Source organism: Vicugna pacos, chromosome 9, assembly GCF_048564905.1.
Source record: "Vicugna pacos chromosome 9, VicPac4, whole genome shotgun sequence".
NCBI classification, from domain to species: domain Eukaryota; kingdom Metazoa; phylum Chordata; class Mammalia; order Artiodactyla; family Camelidae; genus Vicugna; species Vicugna pacos.
Genome location: NC_132995.1, coordinates 9,647,360 through 9,658,139, shown reverse-complemented (window position 1 = coordinate 9,658,139; position 10,780 = coordinate 9,647,360). Strand labels below are relative to the sequence as shown.

The 10,780-nt window shown below is 40.9% G+C and overlaps 1 long non-coding RNA gene across 2 annotated transcripts; it reads right to left on the bottom strand.

Annotated features, from left to right (window-relative positions):
* Positions 1–985: 985 nt before the first annotated feature.
* On the bottom strand, positions 986–10,254 carry LOC107033941 (uncharacterized). 2 transcript variants are annotated; one of them, XR_012075466.1, is made up of 4 exons: positions 10,129–10,254; positions 9,437–9,509; positions 8,305–8,767; positions 986–1,504 (listed from the first exon to the last, which is right to left on the bottom strand). It is a non-coding gene; the product is annotated as an uncharacterized lncRNA (long non-coding RNA). The 2 variants fall into 2 exon arrangements; XR_012075465.1 differs by lacking the exon at positions 10,129–10,254 and adding an exon at positions 9,818–9,951.
* Positions 10,255–10,780: the final 526 nt, after the last annotated feature.

The window sequence follows — 10,780 nt, the reverse complement described above, 5'->3', positions numbered from 1 at the left end:
TTAACGAGATAAGAACGTAGTGTATTGCTTACCGCGGCAAGGGAGAAACGCCACCTCGACAGAGCTTTGGCACCTTGATAAAGTGTCGGGGGAGCCAGGAAGTAGGGTTGGAATTTACTGAGACTTGGAAGTTTGGTTTAAGGTGGGTCTTTAAATGCAAAAGACTTGACTGGGACTGCGTGAAGGTCATGATGCTACAATCCAACATTGACGGTACCAGGAAGGATTTTTGTAGACAACGAGTCTACAGGTGCAAACTGTCGATGCTTTCTTTTGAAGAGATGGTAGAGTTGATGGGTGTTCGTGGAAGTTCCTGTAATGAACAATCCAGCAATTTGCTTGGGCAAGAATTTCCTGGAATAGTAAAGGTATGCTAATAAAACTGAAGTTATGTTCATGTACCCAGTAAACGATGGGAGGAAAGGTAGGAAATCTGTCTTCATTGTCCAAGCTGTGCGTCTTGGGGAGAGGGGGGAGGGGTTGAAATGAAGTGTTTTGACTCCTTTGCTTCCTTTATTAGCAAAGCACTTAAGGGTTCTTGAGCTGTTCATTACCATACGCTAAGAATTTGTAAAAAGGCTATACACACGTTGATTAAAGTACAAACAGGAATATCTTTAACTTCAATTTTTTTTTTCAAATATAGTGATTGTTATGGCAAACGAAAGCAGCTCCATTGCAAGGAATTTAAGAAAATATTGTGACGTGTGCATATATAAAATCCACAGTTGTTTTCTAACGCAAGTTTGGCTTCAGATATTTGATTACATACTTCTAAGTTCTGCTCCTGACAAATAAAGTGTCCTGTGACTGAATAAGCCAAGTGAACAAGGACGTGATGATTTTTCTCCTAGGCAGGAAATGTATTTTGTAGCTTTTTATTATGAAAGTTTTCAAAAGAGAGAACAGTAAAATGCACCCCATATACTCATATCCAAAATTCAACTTAATTTTAAACATTTAATTCATCTATCACTATTATTTTTAGTTATAGTAGAATTTTGAAACAAATCCCCGACATCATGTCTTTTCACACCTTGTTAAATATTTAAAAAATAAAAATATTCTTTCAAAACCACAATACCCTTATCATGCTAAATAAAATAATTATTAATTCTTTAATATTTCCTAATATCCAGTCTGTTTTCAGATTTTCCCCAAACCCCCTCATCAGTGGTTTGTTCAAATCAATGTCCAGAGTCCATTCATTTTATTTGTTCAGGTGTGTTTATTCTTGAATACCATCCATTCACTTCTTCTTACAGAACTTTGACCTGTTGAGGAATCGGGTTGGTTGTCATGATGATCTACATTCTGAATTTCTCCTGTTTATTTTTCATATCATTAGATAGTTTCTTCGTCTATTCTGTTTCCTATAAAGTAAAATTTAAATCTAAAGGCCTGTTTAAAGTTCATCTCTTTTGATAGAACACGTCATAGATGGTACTGGAAACATCTGAGCAAAGACCAGTTGAAGCCACTTCAAATCCTTGGCAAAGCACTTCTAAGGAGGAAAAATAAAAACAGTAAATATGTGAAAAATAGTGGTTTTAAAGAACCATTTTAAGGAATCAGATGAAAGGATTTTGCCGAAAAGTAGAAACATTTGGTAATAATTGTTTTGTAGTTTCACATATGAAACAGGATTAACTCAATAATAGGAAAGATAATTTTCAGATAAAGATTACTGCCAAATTAAAAAATACAATGGAGGCTTCTACTTTGACTAGTGGCAAAATAGGTATTTCCCATTAACTAGACACATAAACACAAAAAAAACACATACATACACACACACACAAGGTCTGTCTGTAAGAAAAGAACGTGTGGAGAATGAATTAGCAGCCCAAAATTCAGGAGAATAGGGAAATCTAGAGAAGAGAGCCAGTTACAGGAGCCACTTTTGCCCTGAGAGGCACTCGCCAACTCAGGAAACTGTAAGGCCAAGAAACAAGGCACTTGTCCTGACACAATGATGGAGCTACGGTTATAAAAGTTGTGTCACCCATACCAGGCCCTGAGAGCTAAAGGAGCCTTGCCTTGATTTACCACTGTGTTTGTTTCAGAAGCACCAGAGCTGCTTCGCACCTGCGCCATATGAGATGAAGTGATCAACCGTCCTGAACCAGCTCTGACTTCACCACAGGGACGTGCCTGTGCAGATGAGACCTGACGGTGTCCCAGGGTTACCTTCGCTTCATTAACGTGCTAAGAGATCTCTGCCCAAGGAAGGGGCTTGTATTCTGCTGGGCACAATTCCAGCCGGGTGCCGAGAAGCCGGGAAGACTGCGCATGCCCCGGCTGCCCACACCCCACCCCCTTTCCTAGAGCCCTGATGACGTATCTGCTTCTAACCCTTAAAATCGCCTTATTCCCCTCCCTTTGGGGAAAAGGTGTTTTTAGATCAGGAGTTCCCCTTCTCCATTCCCTGATTAATGAGTAAAGTTTCTGCTCTGCTATACTGAACCTGATTTCACTTAATTGCATTTGCAACTTCAGACAAAGGACGCATTGAGGGGTCAACAACCAGTTGGGGATGGGTAACTGTTGGAGTCCAGTGCCTCCCATGAGCAAGGAACTAGTAAAACTCCTATGTTTTGTGTTGGACACCAAAGCCCACTGTACCCTAGCGGGGAGAGTGAAGGGGTATAGATCTGCTCTGGTGGGGCTGAAGCATAGCCCCAAATCAGCTGGTATCCTTGAAACTGGATAAAAGTAATCTTTAATCGCTAATGCTCTCAGGCATCTAATAGTATCAAATAAAAATCCTTTTTGGAAGAAAAGATATGACCCTAAGCCTGAAATTACTTTGACAAAATTTCAAATACAATATTAATATCAGACAAAATGTATTTTAAAGCAAAAAGCATTGCTAGACCATGCAAGTTGCACATGGGTGTTCATAATTATTTATAACAGACAAAAAGTGGAAACTACTCAAATGTCCATCACCCGATGGATGGGTAAACAAAATGTACACCCATAGGATGGAACATAATTTGGCCATAAAAAAGGAATGAAGTACTGATACAAAGATGAACTGTGAAAACATTATGCTAAGTGAAGCCAGCCCAAAAGGCCACACAGTGTACGATTCCACGTATATGAAATGTCCGAATTAGGCAAATCCATAGAGACAGAAAGCAGATTAAGGGTTGCCAGGGGCTTGCGGGGAGGAAGAATGGGGAGTGACTGTGACTGGGTGCAGGGTTTCATTTAGGGGTGATGAAGATGTTCTGGAATTAAATGGTGATGGTTGCACAACTCTGAATATACTAAACCCACTGAATTGTACATTTTAAAAGGGTGAATTTTATAGTATGTGAAGCAGATATTAATAAAGATGCTTTTTTATTTTTATTGAAGTACAGTTACAATGTGTCCATTTAAGATGTTTTGAAAGAAAGCATTGTTAGAAATACCCTTCATATTGATAAAATGTTAAATTCATCAAGAACATAAAATAATTCTAAATTTGTATGCACCTTGTATATTTGCATATTGTTAATTTGTATAATAAATAATTTGGCTGGCCTTTGTCTGAGCTCCAGGGAGGTAGTGGAGTAAGTCTTTGTTATTCCTGGCATTACACCTGATAGGTTATGCTAGAGAGATGGATTATGGTGGGTCCCTGGACATGACTACGCTAAAGACATGACTCAGGATGAATGCTGATCACCCCAGAGAGACCAACCATGTGATTTGAGGTTTTTGAGCCAGGTGATACTAGTCTATGGAGAGAAAGGAGGCTGAAGATTGAGTCACATGGTCAATGATTCAGTCAATCATGCTACATAATAAAGCCCCGATAAACTCTACAGACGCTGGAGCTTGTGTGAGCCTCCCCAGTTGGCTGTCCTCTGCACAGGGCTACACACCTGTGTGCTGGGACGGTAATGTGTCCGGACGCCACGGACAGAGGACAATGGAAGCCTTGCATTGGGAACCCTCCCAGACCATGACCCGTGTCTCTCCCTTTGGCTGGATCTGATTTATACCCTTTTGCTATAATAAAACTGTAATTTGTGAACATAGTGCTTTCCTGAGTTCTGTGAGTTGTTCTAGTGAATTATCGAACCCGAGGGATTAGTGATCAGAAGTGAGGGTGGAATTGGAACCCCTGAACTGGAAGCTTGACTGGAAGTCTTGTGGGGTCTATGTCCTCAACCTTGAAAGTCTGATCTAAGTTTGGGTGGTTGGCATTAGAAGTCATTGCATCCCCTAATAATATGGGGGAATACCTCCATGATCTCAGGGTAGGAAGTTTTCTTAATAAGTACATATAAAATCCACTAATCATAAAAGGAAAGACTGATATTTTAGACCCTATCAAAATTAAGGACACATCTATTCATCAAAAGACACCATTATGAGACCTCACTTTAATAATGAACAAATATATTTTTAAAACCCCATTTCTAAGACAGTTGGGAAAATAAATATACTAACTGGAATGTTTGATGAGGTTACTTGAATTTTAAAAAATGATAACAGGATTATTTCAGAAAACTGAAGTTCAGCATGTATGTGTGCGTAAGTACGTGGGTGTGCATGCACACGCACACACACACAAACTGGTCTAAGCCCCATCTCCAATTTAACAATGGAAAATCTCAGTAGATGAATTTAAGGGGAGGACTGCCAATGATGAGAGCAAAGACAGTAATCTCTAAGAGTAAGTAATAGAAATTTCTCAAAACACAGAGTAGAAATACAACCAGTTGGAAATCAAGTTGGGAAGAGAGGAGATTTGAAAGATACATCCTGGAAACCTATCATGCGAGTAAAAGGAATTCCAAAAATTGAAGAAGGAAACCACAGAGAAGAGAAAATAATTAACTAGATAATGGAAGGACACTGTCTTGAGCTGAAGAAAGAAGTAACACTGCAGACTGATAAGGCTACCTACCAAGGCTCATGCCTGGATTGATGAAAAAAAACTCCCACCTGGGCATATCTGGGCAGAATTCTGGAATTCTAAGATTAAAATGAAAATCTTAGAAACCCTCAGGCAGAAAGAACAAGTTACTCATAAAAGCAAAAGAATCCATTGATACTGAACTCTTCCTCTACAAAACAGGAACACAGAAGAAGGGAGGAGCACTCCCACATGCTAAAGAGAACAGAACAGCAAGCCAACAGTGTTCTACTGAAGCTACGTGTCATTTACTTGTCAGAGCAAAAGGAAGGATCGTCCTGAACCCAGAGAGTACATCCCCACAGGAGGAAAACACACAGAATTGCTAACCACCAAATGCTGCCTGCGGCTGTGGCTCCCGAGAACTATAAGCCTGAGGAGAAGTACCAGCCTCACAACCTAGATGGAGCCAAGATGCCCTCTGGTTCTGTGCTTGTTTCAGCTACTCCCATATCATCAGGAAGCAGCAGCTCCAGACTATCATCTTATAAACCAGGAGATGCTGGCAAAGAAGACCAGTCCAACATCCTGCTCATACAGCAGAGGCTGCACCCTGTGAGAAGCCGGGTCACTGTCCTGGCCCCCAGATCCAGAGCGGTGGTGAGACTCCACCCCTGAGGAGAGGCAGGCCATAAGGACCACAGCCCTGTGGCTCTCCCTAAGGGGAATGACCTTATTTGAGAGTGTGGGTGAGTTAAACTTCATAATGTCAGAGATCCCACTTTACATACATTTATTGCTTTAGTAAGATGAAGTTCATTGCAAAATTAAAAAATAGAAGAGAACTATATTGAATACCTTCTAATGGCCTATATTGACAAAGAATATGACAAGGAATATACATGTGTGTCTGTATGTGTTAGAGCAGGCAGAGAGCTAGATATGAGCAGAGGAAGGGGGACACAGACCAAATGGCAGGAATTGGGCAGAAAGGAGGGGCACAGGCCAAATGCACGAAACCACACATCATGTAAGCAGCAGGGGTCCCTGGGCAGAGAAAGAAAAGCAGGAACTTTGGGGCTGATAAGGGGCCACACCTTTTGGCCTGAAGACCAACAAAGAAAGGTGAGAAAAGACAGGAATTTCCGGCGTCTGAATGTAACCTTTTGCTCATTATGCCCTCATTTCAATAAAATTAGCCTTGCAGATCAGAAGTACTCATCATGCACTGATGCCATGACACTTCTGATCCAGACTAAATAAGGACGAAAATCCCTCCTCCCTTTGGGAAAGTGGAGTTGGGATGATATCAGGAAATACGACCCCCAAGCCCTTTCCTCCTCAATGAATGTTCCACTCATTCATTTTTACACCGTACGTACCTAACTTGCCAAAGAAACTCAGGGCAGCCGCTCACCTGAGCCTGCCCGCTCTCTCCTTGAGAGTGTACTATCCATCCTTTAATAAACTCTCACTTTACTTTTTTAACCTCTACGTCTTGTCTCTGAATTCTTTTTGGGACAGGACAAGAACCTGGAACACCAGTTGCATCCACAGGCAGCATATGTATAAACGAATCACTGGACTTGCAGACCGCAGAGACACATGTTAAACATTTTGAAATATACTAACTCCTCTCCAGAATTCATGCATTTTTTACAGCTACTTATAGAGACAACTATGTAAAAATGTCAAGCCTACTCCAATAATGTAAACATTTGAAAATAAAATGACCAAATGCCAACAATTAAAAAGAATTTTTTCCCCTTGGGGTCTGGGAGGGAGAATACTGGATAGGGAACTTGACAAAATTAATATTCAAATCCAGCATAGCTGTACCTAAGAAGTGTTAATGGAAGGAATGCTATGGTAGTCTGAATACAGTTACATCAAAGCTTCCTGAAAATATGAAGAATAAAACAAGCCAACTATCAAAGTTTTACTATGACAACTTTTGTCATTAGTAACGATTTTTGACACTTCCTAAGTGTTATAATAAAATTCTACTTGAACACTCTAGTGGGTCAAAAGATTCAAGTGTTATGGAGTGTCCTCTTACTGAAATAAACAAATAATTTTTGTTTATGTTACTGAAATATAAACAAAAATAATTTTTAGTCAGGTTATACCATCACAAAAGTCATAAAGGATAGCTGAACTCAAATTGTTTACAAGTGATGGAATATGAAACAGAGCGCCAAATAATAAGAACTCAACTTGAGAAAGGTTTTATAAATTAGCCAGAGATAGACCCTGCGTATCAGCCCTAGAGTGTTTACTTCTTCATAGCAGGTTGGGACCATTAGCAAGAAAACCTGCTGGTGCCAAACTAAAATCCTTTCATAGCCAATTATTTTAACAGCCCAAATAAGCATATTGTTAGTCATTTAGAGCCTGCTTATTTTGTATACTCTGCAAAACTGCATCCAACATCTGCTAGCCATAAAGACAAACCCGGGAGCTATAACAGACCTTCAATAGCCGCTGCCTTTAGGAGTTCCCTGACCCCAAGATTCTGCCTTGGACTGCCACCGAGCAACATAACTTGGACCTGTAAGTCCCACTTCCCCTGGGAGTTCCCCTGCCCTCTCGCTCTTCTCGGCGGTGGCAGCCACACACTGTAGTCTTTGCAAGGTCTTGTGCTGTGAGACTTCCCCTCGCAGATGCAATCCTGTCAAGCACCACCTAAATGAACCGCACCGTGTGCTACAGCCACTTCTGGGTCATATCTTCTCCCTTCATCAGCCCTGAGATCTTTTAACTCACTGTACGAATACAGGCTGGGGAGAGAACTGGGGCCAATCACAATAGTGTAAGACCCAACCAGATCATGCAATGCCATTGGTCTTCTGCATTTTGCCTGTTTACTTAGTTTTTGCAGGGCTCTTCTGAATAAACTTTATATGAAAAATTTGAGATGAACTTAATATAATTTTCTCCCTTTTACTCATATAACAAACAAGATCAGCATATGTACAAAGCACAAAGCAATGGTAAGTCTATGCAGCCTTAGCAATGAACAAGGCTCTGTCCTCTGAACACTTACTGGAAACCAGTTTTTGTCATCACACTTTTAAGCACGTGATCATAGTCATTCTTTTTAATATCTCCCTCCTGAGTAATGTCTGATAAATGTCAAAGTTCTGACCAGTGTCCTTAGTGTACACTTACAACAGTTCTCTGCCATGTAGGCTCTTAACCACTGGGACATGTCCAGCTATGGCCAAAACACTGACTTTGATGAAAATATTTTCTCTCTCTTGACTTGACCACATGACTTGATGAATTTAGATCTCATTTCAATCTTTTAAAGACACCATTTCATACAACTGTTTTCCTATGTGGATCCTCTGATAAAATTCATACCACTCTCATCACTTCTTCAAAAATTTATCTTGGATAAATTAGATGATTCACAAAAGTCGACCTCAAACTGAAGCTCTTACCATATTATCTCATAATTGGAAGTTTTTTTTCCTGTGTGAACAGTCTGATGACCCTGAAGTCGCAAAGACCATCTGAAAACCATACTGTATACACTTTTGTATTTGTATGGCTTCTCTCTGGAGTGGATACTATGATGAAGCTGAAGTCTTGAGGTGTAACTGAAGCACTTAGAACACTCCCTCTATTTATATTGTTTCTCTTCCATGTGGACTCTCCAATTAATCCAATGCCCTACAACCAGCATGGGTTCTCTGGGAGGCTTGAAGTTGTAGTCTCTGGCAGAACCTCCACCCACACTTCTCCCATCTGAATGTTTTCTCTTCACTGTTGTCTCTCTGATGGACCACAATGGCCTGACTGGAGCTTGACAGGTTTCTTGTGCTTAAAGACTTAAGGTCTCCAGAGACAGAACTTTTCTGATGAGATGGCTGGTGGTGTTGACAAAAGTGATCTTTAAAAATACTATAAAATAAAATGTATCAATATGTGAAAGACCTCCAAAACTCAGCCATTTAATATTTTCCAAATGAGTGATGCATAATTTCACAAAACCATGAATGGATACAAGACATACGAAAAATACTCTGATACGGTTTTGATTCTACATTGCAATAATTTTAATAAACTATCACTTGTGGGATTTGGGTACAGTATCAAAGAAGAATATTATCTTAGAGTCTATTAAAGTAACTCTTTTATAATTATAACTGTGGGAAGCTGTTTTCTTTATTTCAACCAAAACAATACATCACAACAGGTAATGCAGAAAAAGATGTGAAAATCCAGCTATTTTTCTTATAAAAATTCAGGAATTAAAGAGATTTGCCCAAAATTTAAAACATTGCTACTCTTCTCATTAAATTTGTTTTTGGAAATACAGTTTTCTCATAAAAGTTAGTTCTGTTATAGGTTTATTTTTAAAGTAGATTAATAAACAATTTTTACGTATTAATTCCTAGATAATAAATACGTTTTTCATAGCGCCATCCCAACTGTAACTTGTATAAAGCCCTTAGACTGGAACTTGATAACTAAGGCTTAATTAGTGGCATTGCTCAAGACCAAATACACATCCTACATATTCTCCAATTTATGTGACTATACAGGAAAAAAATGCCAAGTCCTACTTACGTGGGGCCCTGCTGCCAGGAGCCAAGGGGTCCCTCACTCCGTCCACCTTGGAGCAGTTCTTGTGAAGTCAGGGCTGGGGAAGGAAAGGAGGCTGTGAAACATCACCATTGCCCAAATAAACCACAGAGGACATTCCAATGCTATTAGAAAGGTACTACTATCAACCAATTTTACAGATGAGCAAACAGAGGCACAGAGAGATTAAGGAACCTGACCAATGTTGTATTTCCAGGAAAGGGTCTGACAGGTGGGGGAGGAGAGTTAGGGGAGCCGAGGGCGCGAGAGCCTGCAACCCCCAACCGCGCCCAACCCGGGCACCCGAGAATCTCCCTAAACGTGAGACGATTCCCTCAATGTGAACTAAAACTGCCGTCCTCACACCTCAAACATCTGCTTTCCCCCTCAAGCCCACAGCTGGGTTGTTGTTGCTTCAAGAGCAGGTCGAGGAAGTTCAGAAGCGTTGCGAGATGAGGAACCCACAATCACTACGCGAACACAAGGTCATAACCCCGCCCACCTGGGCCGGAAGTGCCTGCAACTACCAGGAGCTCTAGATCAACATTTCCCAGAACTCCCCAGTACAGCCCTTTGGGAACGGAAGTGCATGAGACTACACGGTGTTCTTGGACTACACTTCCCAGAATGCCCAAGGAGGACAACATCCACAGCCCCGCCCTTCGGGGAGGAAGTACCTGTGAGTACTTGGAGCCCCTGAGCCGAAGGAGAGCGCTGTCCACGGTCCTGCCTGGCAGGAGCAAAAGTGCTTGCGGCCACGGGGAGGGCCTGCACATTACTTCTCACAGTGCCCTAGGAAAACAATGACTACAGCCTCGTCTTCCCGGGAGAAAATATGGATTACTACACTGAGTACCTGGATTAAATTTCCTAGAATCCTGGAGGGGAAAACATTACAGAGACATGCAGTTCTGGAGTCCAAATATCTCCAAAAATCAGAGCTCTGGAGAACTGAGTGCCACTGACCCGCTGCCTGGCCAGAAGAAGCTTCTTCTATGTCTTCTGGATCTTCTAGACTAATTTCCAGAGTGGCTTCATGGTAGCACTTTCCGCCAGGCTGACCTTTGGTGTTATGAACAATTGGGTTCCGTTTGGATGAATTCTGTGCCTCTGGTCGAGCCCAGTCTTCCCTGTTCTTTTTTCTCACTTCCCTATCCCTCTTCTCATGTAAGTATACTAATAAGCAGTTGTCAAGGAAATGCCTTGTATAGGGGAAAAATAATATTTTCTGTGGAGGAAAGACATTATCATCCTTGGCTACAAATTATCACTACATTAAAAACTACAGCATAAACAATAGGCAAAGTAAATTTTAACACCAAAAAACTA